This window comes from Myotis davidii, unplaced genomic scaffold (assembly GCF_000327345.1).
Source record: "Myotis davidii unplaced genomic scaffold, ASM32734v1 scaffold173, whole genome shotgun sequence".
Taxonomy (NCBI): domain Eukaryota; kingdom Metazoa; phylum Chordata; class Mammalia; order Chiroptera; family Vespertilionidae; genus Myotis; species Myotis davidii.
The window spans coordinates 238610-252056 of record NW_006286303.1 but is presented as its reverse complement, the minus strand read 5'-3'; the positions used below and the strand labels follow the sequence as shown (position 1 = coordinate 252056).

General features: G+C 42.1%; 1 pseudogene; it reads right to left on the bottom strand.

Annotated features, from left to right (window-relative positions):
* Window positions 1-2662: 2662 nt before the first annotated feature.
* Window positions 2663-3417, bottom strand: LOC102756361 (annotated as a pseudogene).
* Window positions 3418-13447: the final 10030 nt, after the last annotated feature.

Here is a 13447-nt window from a genome sequence, read left to right as displayed (position 1 = left end):
AGGGAGGAAACAGTGAAATGGTAGCAGGTAAGCGTGACAGGAGAAAGCAGTTATGCTGCTTCTTTAGATAAGGTGGTTAGAGAAGGCCACACTGAGAAAGTGAATCTAAACTGAGACCTGAGCCCTAGCCAGTTTGGCTCAGTGGATAGAGTGTCGGTCCTCAGACTACAGGGTCCCAGGTTCGATACTGGTCAAAGGGCTTGTACCTCGGTTGCAGGCTTGATCCCGGGCCTCTGTCAGGGCACATGTGGGAGGCAACCAATCGATATGTCTCGCTCACATTGCTGATGGAGCAGCCAGGATGAGGCTTTTCAGTCTGGCGCGGTGAAAATCCAAATCCAAATCCTTTATCCGGGAGCCAGCACTCTAGTTGGAGGGCCGACTCCCTTCTGCTCTCTCTAAAAGTCAATGGAAAAATATCCTTGGGTAAGGATTAATAAACCGAGACCTGAAAAATAAGTCAAATATATTAAAATCAAGGGGGAACAACATATGCAAAGGCTATAAGACAGAGAGAGGGTGGCACGTGTGCAAACCAGAAAGGCCACCAGTGTGGCTGGAGAATGGGGAGTGAAGGAGAGAATAGAGGCCAGGATGTAAGGGTCCTGTTGGCTACAGCAGGCAATCTGGCTTTTATTCTAAGGGCAGCAAGGAAGCCTTTGAAGGTTAACACGTAGCTGGAACTGGTTCTGAACAGACCTCATCGCCTTGGCTGAGATCTCTCTACCCTGACCATTTCTCTCCAAATTTCTAGGCCCCAGTTTTAAATATGCCCTTCTCTGCCCTCATGCTAAAGGATAGCAATTAAGCTGCCAGAAATTCAGTGGCCCAGGAGATTCCTGAATGAACTGGGCCATGTTAAATCAACTTTCATACGTTTCCATGTCTCTGTCTGCTTTTAAAGTGGTGGAATTCAGCATTAAAAAGCCTCCTCCTGTCTGAGGCGTGACAGAGCAGAAGAGAAGCTCTCAAGAGCATATCACTACCTCACTCACTGCATCTGGAATAAAGATCAGGCCAGCTGATCTTTACATTAAAAGTGTAGCTCGCCTTTCCTGCCCCCTCCTACTTAACAACCAACGTTAAGCAGCAGTCATTGAACTGATGAATGACACGTTCGTCTCAAACCTATTTAGGCATATTTTCATTCTTCGGGAGGGACGCACATGGATCGGTGAGGGAGGAGGGGGACACCCGCCTAGCCAGCCAGATCAGCCGAATCAACCCTAGTGATCAATGGGGTGACAGATGTCGCAGCCAGATCACCCTCACATCCCATATTTTCATTCTTTACCAAAGCTACAATTAACCCTAATTGAGGCTCACCCATCTGTTCCCCGCTGCCCCCCACCCACCCACCTACAGAGGAAAACCCAACTACTCCTCACCTGTAACCTAGAAAAACAGAACTTGTTTTATAGGAACACATGGACACACATCCCTTTTGCAGAAAGATCGTTTATATTCTGTTCTTTATAACATAGGACTGTGCCATGGGCACAAACAACAAACAGGTTGACGTCTGGAAGAGATGCAGGGAAAGTATCTGCCCCCCTGAAAGATTGTCTTTCCTAGGTCACTTAAGTGATTCCTGGCTCCTGCTTTCCTTCTTTCTTTTCTTTCATTTGTTCCACAAATATGTATTCAGCAGTTAATATATATGTTATGCAACAATGTTTTTTGATGTATATGAATCTTCCCTGGTGTGGTATAGTGGAAAGAGTATGCATTCTAAAGTCAAAAGCCTGCAGTTTTGATACTAGAAGGTTTTGCTTGCCTGGAGCAAATAATTATACTTCCCCAAACTTTGGCAACTAAAGGCTCCTCTGAGGATTAAATATAGTCATGAGCATGAAAGTTCTGTGAATTATGAAGTTCTTCGAATGATAGTTGGTTTTTGAGGGTATATGTTTGTTTTAAGATGGATATCTTTTTGGTCACTCACAACCTCTAGCCAAGAGAAACTAACAGAGGTTAAGCTTTACTTGTACATGTCCCGTCCAAGGTCCACTGAGTAGCCTTAACAATGTATTCTGATAGTCATATGTTTTTATAAAGCTTGGAAAATAAAGAGATTTTAATAGCAAGAGGTTAAGATCAATGCAAAATATGGTTACCCCACCCTGCTGTAAACATGAGTCCAGTATCTTTGCTCCAATCACTGCTCCACCCTTCACTAAGAGCTCTGAGCCCAAGAATGTACATTTCAGATCCCAAGGCCTGACACCCAGGACTTCTTGCAGAGCATCTCAAAGTCTGCCAACGAAAGGATTCTCATTAATGGGTTCCTGGAAGCTAGGGTTAGAATAAGATGCCAAGAGAGGATAAGGAAGAAAGGAAACTGCAGAAGTTACTAAGGCAAACGCCTCTCAGATAAAAGCTGTACAGCTCACATTGCACCCCACACTACTATTTCAAGCAACATTAACTAGTCATAGGGAAATATCTGTGGTGGAGAATGCTAGTTGTCTTTGAAAGTCCATCTCCCCTCCTTACATAGAGTATAGATTTTAAGCCAAGTTATGGACACTCATCGAGAGATTCCACTTCCCAGTCTCCTTTGCAGCTGGTTGTGGCCATGAGACTAAGTTCACCAATGGGCCATGAGCAGGAGAGACTTGTGCCTGGCATGCATTTATTTATTTATTTATTTATTTATTTATACAGTGTTAAATGTTTAGACTTAGAATTAGGCAGCTGGACTCAGTTTAGATGATCCCAATTTTGTTGGCAACATCCAAAGCATCATAGTCAGGAGCCAGGTGAACATATGGCTTCTTCTCTCCATCAGGCCTGATCAGGGTGTTGATCTTGACCATATGAGTGTCATAGAGCTTCTTCAGAGCCGGTCTGATCTGCTGCTTGTTGGCCTTGGCATCCACAATGAACACAGGTGTCTTGCTGTGCTCTATGTTCTTCATGGCTGACTCGGTGGTCAGGGGGAATGTCATGATGGCATCGTGGTCAAGCTTGTTTCTTCTGGGTGTGCTCTTCCGGGATATTCAGGCTGCCTTCGCAGCCTCAGTGTCTTTGGCCATCGGAAGGTGGGTGATGTGCAGATCTTCCTTTTTGTGTGGGTGTGGACGCCTTTCAGCACCGCTTTCTTTGCTTTCAAAAGTCTTTGCTTTGCCGAAGCCGGTTTGGCTCAGTGGATAGAGCGTCGGCCTGTGGACTGAGGGGTCCCAGGTTCGATTCCGGTCAAGGGCATGTACCTGGGTTGCAGGCACATCCCCAGTGGGGAGTGTGCAGGAGGCAGCTGATCGATGTTTCTTTCTCATCGATGTTTCTAACTCTCTATCTCTCTCCCTTCCTCTCTGTAAAAAATCAATAAAATATATTTAAAAAAAAAAAAAAAGCCTTTGCTTTGGCTTGGGCTTTGGGAGGGGCAGAGGCTTCCTTCTTAGCTTTCAGCGCCATCTTTGTAAAAAGCATGCCTGGCTTGTTTTTAAAAAGAAATGGCTTCTCTAGACTTTTTCCTCCCCCCACCCTTACCAGCTGGAAAATGACAGGTCTTACCTTGAAACACCCAGATGAAAACAACACACAGAGGCCAGACTTTTCCGTTTTTAGCACACTTAGTGTCTCAGGGATTTTATCACGGTGTTCCTAGACCAAAAGAAATAACTGATAGCTCTATTTATTAAGTAGTTTTGTACAAACAACCTAATAAGTATTGATGTCCCAACAACTTGGTGTCAAGACCGTGAAGGGTCTGAGACTTTATCTTATGTGTAAGCGAATGAATTAGCCTGCCACAGTTTCATGGGTGTTGACAAAAGACATGAGACTCCTGGGTCAGAGATGAAGGAATGTATTACTCATGGCAGTAGCAATACTTAGAGGGTGTCAGCATTTGCTCTGGTTTCCTGAGCCCCAGTTCCCATGGGCCTAGTGAAGAGGCTGCCGGACACCTGCACATGCAGCGGGTTGTGTTACAGGATAGGTAACCTGAATCTCAGGTTACCAAGCTTGGGCAACCTGAACCTTTTATAATGGGCAGTAAACTTGCCTGGTCTTTGCCCTAGAGAGAGAGACATTACTTCTATTATGCTAGGTAGTAAGCAGACCTGCTCATTGTTCCAGAGAGAGTCACTATCTCTGTCTTCCAAGACTATTAGCTGTACAAACATCCTTGAAAAGATAGTCCGGGTCAAAAGCAGTCAGTGCCTCTGCTTACAACATATGCAAAACCATGAGAGAGCTCTACAGAGAACTGTCTTCCAATGTTTAGTAGTCATCTGCAAAAAATTGTTATGCATTAATTGAAAGAAAACAAGCTTTATTTTACTTTTAAATAACTGTAATCACTCGGTAATGGATGTGTACATCTGTTAGGCACTGCACAACACTCCAACCTTGGAATCATTCTCTGTTTCACATTCATTTTCTCATAGTACTTATCTTTTAACACAGCAACCACTAAAAAGATTAGCTTCACAAAGTTATGATGTCATCAGAAAGGAAGTAAGGCTAACTAATGTTGAAACTGTGAGCTACCTCAAGCTACTAGTTTATGTGGTGTCTGTATGTTGAGAATCACTGTGTTTTCCTCAAACATTTGACATAACCTGTGTGGGCCTCTTGTGTTCACTGAGGCTCCCTTGGACGACTTGGTGCATGGTTTGGGAACTGCAGCCCTAAGTAATTATGGAAGAAGCACTTGATTCTGAATGGCCTTGAATAGTAGCATTATCTAGATCGCCTAGACCCGTGGTCGGCAAACTACGGCTCGCGAACCACATGCGGGTCTTTGGCCCCTTTAGTGTGGCTCTTCTTAAGCCTTAGGAGTACCCTAATTAAGTTAATAATGATGTACCTACCTATATAGTTTAAGTTTAAAAAAATGTGGCTCTCAAAAGAAATTTCAATCATCATACTGTTGATATTTGGCTCTGTTGTCTAATGAGTTTGCCGACCACTGGCCTAGACTAAGTGGATTGTTACATCAGAAAAAAATTAACTTCTATAATCTTAGGTCAAATTTTGGGGTTAGGGGTAGGGTTTGCTGCAGTACCAATGGGCTTTATCCTAACTAGTACCATCTCCTATGTAATTTTGACGATGTCTCACAATGTAGTATTTGAGAGCATATGTTCTTATATTGTGGGGGAAAAATTATATCCTAGGTGGGGTTTTTTGTTGTCTTTCTAACCTTACTCAGTCATGGCCTTAATCAACATTTATTGGGTCCTTACAATGCCCTGGCACTTTTCAAAATTCAAGCCCACTTCTCTGTTCCTTAGTCTCCTTAGCTGCAGGCTCAGCTCTTGACCCTTGAGCCAAACCTAAGCCAACCCCTTCCCCATTTAGCAAGAAGGTCTGGAAGTTGCATTGATGCTTTACTCCCCGGGGTAGCTGGTGTGCCCAGTAGCTGGCATGCTCTTGTTGCAGGCTGGGCTTGGGCCTGTACTCCAAAAGGAGAACTTGGGTGAGCTGAGCTGAACCACATGGATCAGTTCTTTTTTGCCAATCTGGTTAGGACTAAGAAACTTCAGACCAATTTGACACATCCAGTAAGACACACTGTAGCCAGAAAAAAGAAAAAAAAAGCAGAAAAAAAAGCATGCAAGCAGCAAGATGGAGAGATAGAGAGTACTTGCTTTCACTGCCTTCTGCTGAGCTGGCTTGGATTGCTGTTTGGGTGGTGAGCCCTGTGTGTGTCTGAAAAAATGGAACTGGCTCGGATCCATCAGTGATTGAAAGGAGAAAAGAGAAGAGGGCTGGCTGGTCTGGTCTTGGGTAGTGTTGAGAAATGTGGGTCCTGTGACCACTTCCTATTTCTGCAACGAGAGAGAGAGAGAGAGAGAGAGAGAGAGAGAGAGAGAGAGAGAGAGAGAGAGAGAGAGAGGAATGGGCCTTGGCACTTTCCACTTCTGCAGCATGGAGGAAAAAGAGAATCCTGAAAGAGCGCCAATCTTTCCACACCCAACATGAGTGACATTTTAATGCACATTGATCGCCAGTAAACTTGGCCCAACAAATGTCCTAGAATTAAGACAATCCATGCCAACTTTTCTTCTTGAGGGAAGAGGAAAAAGATGAATGTAGGACAGCTTTGCCTCTCCTACAGCCTACGCTGTGTAGTACTCATGGTTTTATAGCAGGAAGAATTTGTTTACTTAAGGATCTGAGAGAGGTTAAAATAAAACATGAGTTTTGTAAATAAACTAGAAAATCTATCTTAATCTGAAACCGTATTTCTGACTTCAAAATCAACGGTCATATGTTATTATTTTTAACTTGTAGATTTGCTTAAACTGTTATTTTATTGAAAAATAATGTGATTATTTTATTGAAAGAGAAATATACACATGGTAAAAAGGATCAAGCAGCACAATTCTCCGCTAGTATGATGGGTGAAAAATGCTTGTTTTAACTTGTACTTCTTTTTTATTTTTTATTCTCACCCAAGGATAAGTATATTGATTTTGTAGAGAGAGGAAGGGGAAGGGAGAGAGAGAGAGAGAGAGAGTGAGAGAGAGAGAGAGGGAGAGAAACGGTGATTGGTTGCATCCCGTATTCACCCCAACCGACAACCTAGACACCTGCCCTAATTGGAATCGGACCTTCAACCTTTTAGTGTGTGGGACGACGCTCCAACCGACTGAGCCACTCAGACAGCTAATGATGAATGAAGTTGAGCAGCATTTCTTCCGGAGTTTAAAAGCGTTTTCTGTGAACTTCCTATCACATTCTGCATCCATTTTTTTCTCATTTTGCTAGTATTTTTCTTCCTTATTGTTTTGTAATAGTTCTTTATATGAAGGTAATTAGCATTTTGTCTATCATAACTGTTTTAAATATTTTTGTGAGGTCTTTTACTTTGTTAAAGGTATTTTCTAATGTAGAAATTTTAAATCATTTAGTATTCTTTTTTCATGAGCCCAAATTCACATATCACCTCAAAATTAGCATTTAAAAGTAATAAAAGCTTTTAAATATTTCTTTCTAAAATTTTTATTTCTTGATTTGAGGGAGAGAAACATCAGTCTGTTTTTCCACTGATTTATGCATTCATTGGTTGCTTCTTTTTTTAAATTTAATTTTATTGTTTAAAGTTATTGGTTGCTTCTTGTACATACCTTGACCAGAGATTGAACTGGCAACCTTTGAATTTTGGAATGATGCTCTAACCAACTGAACTACCTAGCCAGGGCTTAAATATTGCTTTTTATTTCACTATTTATCTCTTACTTTCCATCCAAATCATTTTGGATGGACTGTAGACTCATGTAGATTATTTGAACTCTATAAACTAGTTAAGAGACAGAAAATATAACAACTTTCCCACATGTGGAATGGGAGAATTGGAATTTAGCCTCTGAATAAATCTTGGAACATTAAGAGCTGCTCTGTCCACAAACCATGACCTAGAAAACTCTTCCCACTGGCCTGGGGATGACGATGTGGCAGCGTGCCTTCAGTCTGAGACTTTGGGTATTAAAAATATTTATCACTTGTGAAAAATCAAAGCCCAGGACTCAGGCTTTATACTGCCTGCTTGCTGCAGGAGCTCTACACATATAAGGTAAGGAATTAATGTAAAAACTGTTCGGATCATTGAAACACGTAGGGGTCTGATAAAATCAAACAAGAAACTGCCCAGTAGAGATACTTCACTACCCAGATACTTGTACTTTTTATTTTTGCCAGTAGCAAGATGGAGAGATAGAGAGTACTTACTTTCACTGCCTACTGCTGAGCTGGCTTGGGACTGACGATGTCTCACAATGTATGTAGTATTTGAGAGCACACTTTCCACTGACTATGAGTTTACAACCAAAAATTCACATCACGTGATTTGATTTGTACCACTCTTCAGAAGAGTTGGCAGCCACAACAAATAGGAGACTCTATTTTAGAATTGGAAATAGTCAAACAGTCTAAAGATGATGAGAATTTAACTGTTGCTTTCGCATAGCATTTTACATAACCATGTTATGGGACTGATGTCGCAACTAACTGTAGAGACTCACTGAGCTTATGTAAGTGGGGAACTAAATCACAGCTACCCTTTCAAAGCAGGAGCGCAGCAGCTATGAACCTGACTAGCTAGGATAATTTAACTCCCTCAAGGTCCCCAGGTTCTCTCTTAGAGTCAGAAACATGGGTTTCAGCCATTTGCTGCATTGTACCTTTCTCCAAACAAATGTGAGGATTATGATTAGGGAGGAGTCATGATGAGACAGGAATGGAGGATTTTTCTCTTTGTGCCTCTACATTCTATCAAAGGGAGGGGGGCAGTGTGTGTACCAAATTCATTCTTTATTTGGTGAAATAAAAAAAAATCATTTTTCTGTGACCTGGAAAGAGAATCAAAAAGTATTAGAACTAATGGCTTATTTTTATGTGTGCAAGATGTAGTAGGTGAGAAGTGTGTGGTGGATTTTAATCAAATGTTTGCACATGATCTCAAGAAAACACATGGATTGTTAATGACTTTTAAGAATTACTTTGAGAGCAACTGACAACTTAATTCAGAAATGAGCATTTTATTCCACAATAATTCTTTGTCCTTAAAGCATAAGCTCACTATTAAATTACTCAGTTGTTTCCCACACTGACATTAAAGGATTAGAATGTTATCAATGTTATTCGTGTTGCTGCTGAAATGTTTACGACCCAACTACAGGAGAAGACTTTCAACTTTTCTTCATTAACTGGAGGAAGCTTAAACAAATTTGTCTAGTTTTTCAATGACAGAAACTTGAAAAACCATTAGGCTTGGCAGGCAAAGCAAATGGCCTTGGATTGGTCCAAGGTAATGGTTCAGTTGTGGGATCAGAAGGACTAACTTGTTTTTCAGATCCTGTACCACCGCGTCCATCCCCTCTTGCCCAAGATCCTGGGGTCATTCACACTGCTTCTCTGCTCCATCCTGTTGAGCATTTGGAGGTTAACGGAATCTGTTTTCTCTGTAAAATAAATACATTCATTATTGTAAATATGTACTTTTTAAAAATAAGACATATTTTCAAAAATAATTTTGTCATTGGAAAATACAGGAGCGGGCAAAAATTGGTTAATAACAATAAATAATCCAATAAATAATAAATAATACAAGAATAAACTATTCATGTACTCATAACTATAAACGTACTTTTGCCCAACTCTATATTTTATTAGTGTGCTGAAAGTACTATGAACTTAATCTGTTGTGTTTTTTTAGAAGCAAGTATTCGTTTTATAAATAGGTTGCTACTAAATGTTCATCTTAGGGAACAAGTAAAAAATAGTTATTAAATTAACCTAATGGGATACTAATACACAAAGAAAAGATAAGGACACTTAATTTACAAATATAAAAACCTCTCTGAGAGATATCATAAAACAAAACAAAGCAGGTCCCCAAATCTGTGTGTATAAGAATGGAATATTAAGTGTCAATGAGAATGAATGAATTACAACTAAATCTGTTCATATGGAAGAGTCACACAGACATAATGTTGAGCGAAAGAAGCAGACACGGACATATTAAATCATTCCATCTATATGAAGTACACAGACTGTAAAAGTAACCCACCCTGTTCAGAGTCAGGGTTCCCCCATGCATAGAAAGTGTAAAGACAGAAAAAGTATGCTGTCAGAAGAGTGGGGACCCTTGAGGGATGTAGTGACTAAAAGGGACCCTGAGGGCAGCCCTGGGGTTCAGGTAACGCTGTTTCTTGATTTGAGCATTGGTGGCAGATATGTCTTCTGCGTATGAAAATTCATTGAAGTGTGCACCCTTTTATGTATGTTATATTTCAATTAAACTATTTTTAGTGCACATAGGCTGCTACCCTGTTTTATTCTTATTTTTTTGTTAATACCCAACCCATTAATTTTTAAAGAGAGTGGAAGTGGGGGAAGTGGGAGGGGGAAAGAAGGAGGAATGGGGGGAGAAAGAGGGAGAGAGAAACATCAATGTGGGAGAGACACATCAATTGGTTGCTTCCCACACACACCTGATCGGAGGCGGGGATTGAACCTGCAACCCAGGTATGTGCCCTTGACTGGGAATCAAACCCATGATCCTGTGGTGCACAGTCTGGCTCTCTAACCCCTGAGCTCCCGGCCAGGGACCTGATAGTGTTTTTTAAATTTATTTTTAAGAGTAATTTTCCATTGGGCATGCTGCCCAGTACAATCATGTTTTTATAAATACAATATTTTATTTAGAAATTTTCTAGAGCACCCAGAAATGCACCATCATAAACTGTAGCTTTGGGTACTTTTATTTACAAACTGCTGCACTGTGAGATAACCGTTCTCCAGATGAAGAACACACTATACTACAAATTGTCAACATAAAAAAGATTTTTACAGCAGAGTCTTCAGCATCTTGTTGAAGGTGAGGAAGAGAATATTTTAGACAATGAAGACAGTTACAAAAAGCTGAAGAGCAATTGGGATGCAGTTTGTAATTGAATTACATAGAGGGGATAAATAGTGATGGAAAAATAAAATATAAAAGAAATAAAATGTTAAAAAGACAAGATGCCACCCCCAAAAAAGACTCAGTTAGCAGTCAGTGACAGCAGGAGATGGGGTGGCCGCTTAGGTGACATGTTCTCACAGCAATGGTTAGGTCCACTGCAGCAACAAGGACATTAATCAGCACACATACTATGTTTCAGTGATTTTAATGTGTACATTTTCCATGTTTTAATACCTCACTATGTCTTATCACTGTTGACCAGACAGTGGATGTGATAGTGTCATTGTCTCCACATGCATATCAATAATTGAAGAATGAATGTCACTGGGTTGGAAGGAGGTCCTGAAGATAGTAATTGACCATCTTTATAAAAATGCATTGTTGCCCAGCCAGCATGGCTCAGTGGTTGAGCGTCAGTCAGCCTATGAACCAGAAGGTCACGGTTCGATTCCCGGTCAGGGCACATGCCTGGGTTGTGGGCCCAATCCCTGATGTGGGGTGTGCAGGAGGCAGCCAGTCAATGATTCTCTCTCATCGTTGATGTTTCTATCTCTCTCTCCCTTCCTCTCTGAAATCAATAATAATAAAAAAGGATTAAAAATGCATTGTTGGTGGTCTTAATGGCACAGAGAGGGACACTGTATTGAAAAACCTGAGTGTGGCTGAGCCAGACTGAGCATGAACTTTTTAGATGAACGTAAATTAGTTTTTCATGTATTCCTTATTATGTCTAAAGAAGAGCTATAATAAAACTCCTTGTCTAAATAAAAAACTTTGTTTTAAGAATTTTACTTTATGCCCTCTAAAAAGAAAAGCTTGTCCTGCTCTCCATATGTACTTGAACCTAGTAGGAACCTTGGCAGACAAGTTCTATACACTGTGTGTATGAATGCCTGTGAACCACGTTATTTCCAATGAGTCTAAGCCCCTGCCATTATCAAGGTCACCACATGCTGTGTGTGCTGGTGGGATGGTGGGATGGTGCATCTAATCTCCATGACTTCCATGAGGCGCCCGGGAACCGCTCGGAGAGAACTCTCCCTGAACGGGGAGGGAACCAGACTGAACACGTTTGTGCAGAGAAGAGACATGATCTCAAGTAGAGTCTGGTGGCTGCCACTCAGCTTGATGTCTCAGCCCAGGATCCCCATAAGTCATGTCTGAGTCCTATGGGGGCAATAACAAAAAGAGATATCATTAGAGAACATTCACCCAACTGAGACAAAACAAAACTCCTGTGGGACCATGGAGAGAATGTAAGCAACTACTTATATTAGTTTCCCGAGGCTGCTGTAAAATATTACCACAAACTGGGTGGCTTAACACAACCAAAGTTTCCCTGGGGTCCTTATAATTAAGTCAGTTCCAGAGGCCAGAAGTCTGAAATCGAGATGTCAGCAGGACTGCGCGCTCTCTGGAGACCCTGGGGGACAATCCATTCCTCGTCTCTTCCATCTTCTGAAGGCTGCCCTGGTATTTCTGGGTTTGTGGCCACATCATTCCAAGTCTATCTTCATGTTGCCTACTCCTCTGTGTGTCTGTCTGCTCTCCTCTGAGTGTCTGTCTTATAAGGAAACATATGATTGCATTCAGGGCCCACTAAGATCAGTGGTTCTCAACCTTCCTAATGCTGCAACCCTTTAATACGGTTCCTCATGTTGTGGTGACCCCCAATTTCATTGTTACAAATTGAACATAATTAAAGCATAGTGACTAATCACAAAAACAATATGTAATTATCTATGTGTTTTCTGATGGTCTTAGACGACCCCTGTGAAAAGGTCGTTTGACCCCCAAAGGGGTCGCGACCCACAGGTTGAGAACCATTGCACTAAGATAGTGCAAGCTGAGCACCTTCTCTCGATATCCTTAACTTGGTCACATCTGCAAAGACTTTTTCCCCAATAAGGTAACATTCACAGAATCCAGGGATTTGATCTGGATATATTTGGAGAGTCTTTTATTGGCCGACCACATGACCCTGGCACCCTAATAACAGAGTAAAATCCAAAAGGGGGCACGAGGTTCTCTCTGCCTACTTTGCCTTGCACTTCAGCAGCATAGGGTAGCAGTGCAGGACCCTGGCAGCAGAGTCCAGGGATGGAACATTGCAATTGAACTGACTGAATTATAAGGACCCCAGGGAAACTCCCTATGGGCATCCAAATTAGGAGCATGGAGGACTTCTGTGTGTCTGTCTGCTCTCCTCTGAGTGTCTGTCTTATAAGGAAACATATGATTGCATTCAGGACCCACTAAGATCAGTGGTTCTCAACCTTCCTGAATCCAAAGAGGTGATAGAATACTCTATCACCTCTTTGGACAGCTTTGTATGTGACAAGATCAGTACACAAAGCTGGGGACTGGCTCGGAGGAGGTATGAAGAGACTGTTTGTGCCTCTATGGTAGCTGTGAATCCGACTGGTAAACCATTCCCCGGACCCATGCTGGCCTGCAGTGTGGCAGCATGTTCCGCCTCAGGGGCAACACCTGGCCTAGTGTTTGTCAAGGCTTCAGCACCCAACTCCAGGCCACTTGATCCCTCAGGCTTGTTCTGGGACTGGTTTGCATGATCCAGGCTCAGCCTGGGGCCAGTTTCAAAGGTCACCCCTGTGGTATCTCAAAGCAGCTTGGGCTCTGGGAAACAGGGTGGAAATGCTCAAACAGTACGCCGGAGGCAGAACCCTGGCAGTTGGGGGCATGCAGTAGGTACTGGTACATACTGGGGCGTGGCCCAGCAGGGCTCCTGTGCCAGGGGCATGCAGGTGACCTCCGCATTTCAAACAGTCTGAGAGCTAAGGCCGGGGACAGAATGCACGTAGGGCTAGACGGGACTTGGGCTTTGTTAAACACTTAGCTGAGTGTCTGTGGGCAAGTCCTGAGATCTCTAAGTGGGACCTAAGTTTTGTTTTGCTTTGTTTTTAATGAAGTACAAGTACAACTTATGTTATTGTCTTTTTCCCTGCTGGCCTTCCTTACTAACCTACTGCTTGACAAAACCCAACACACCTCCCCCGAACACTCAAG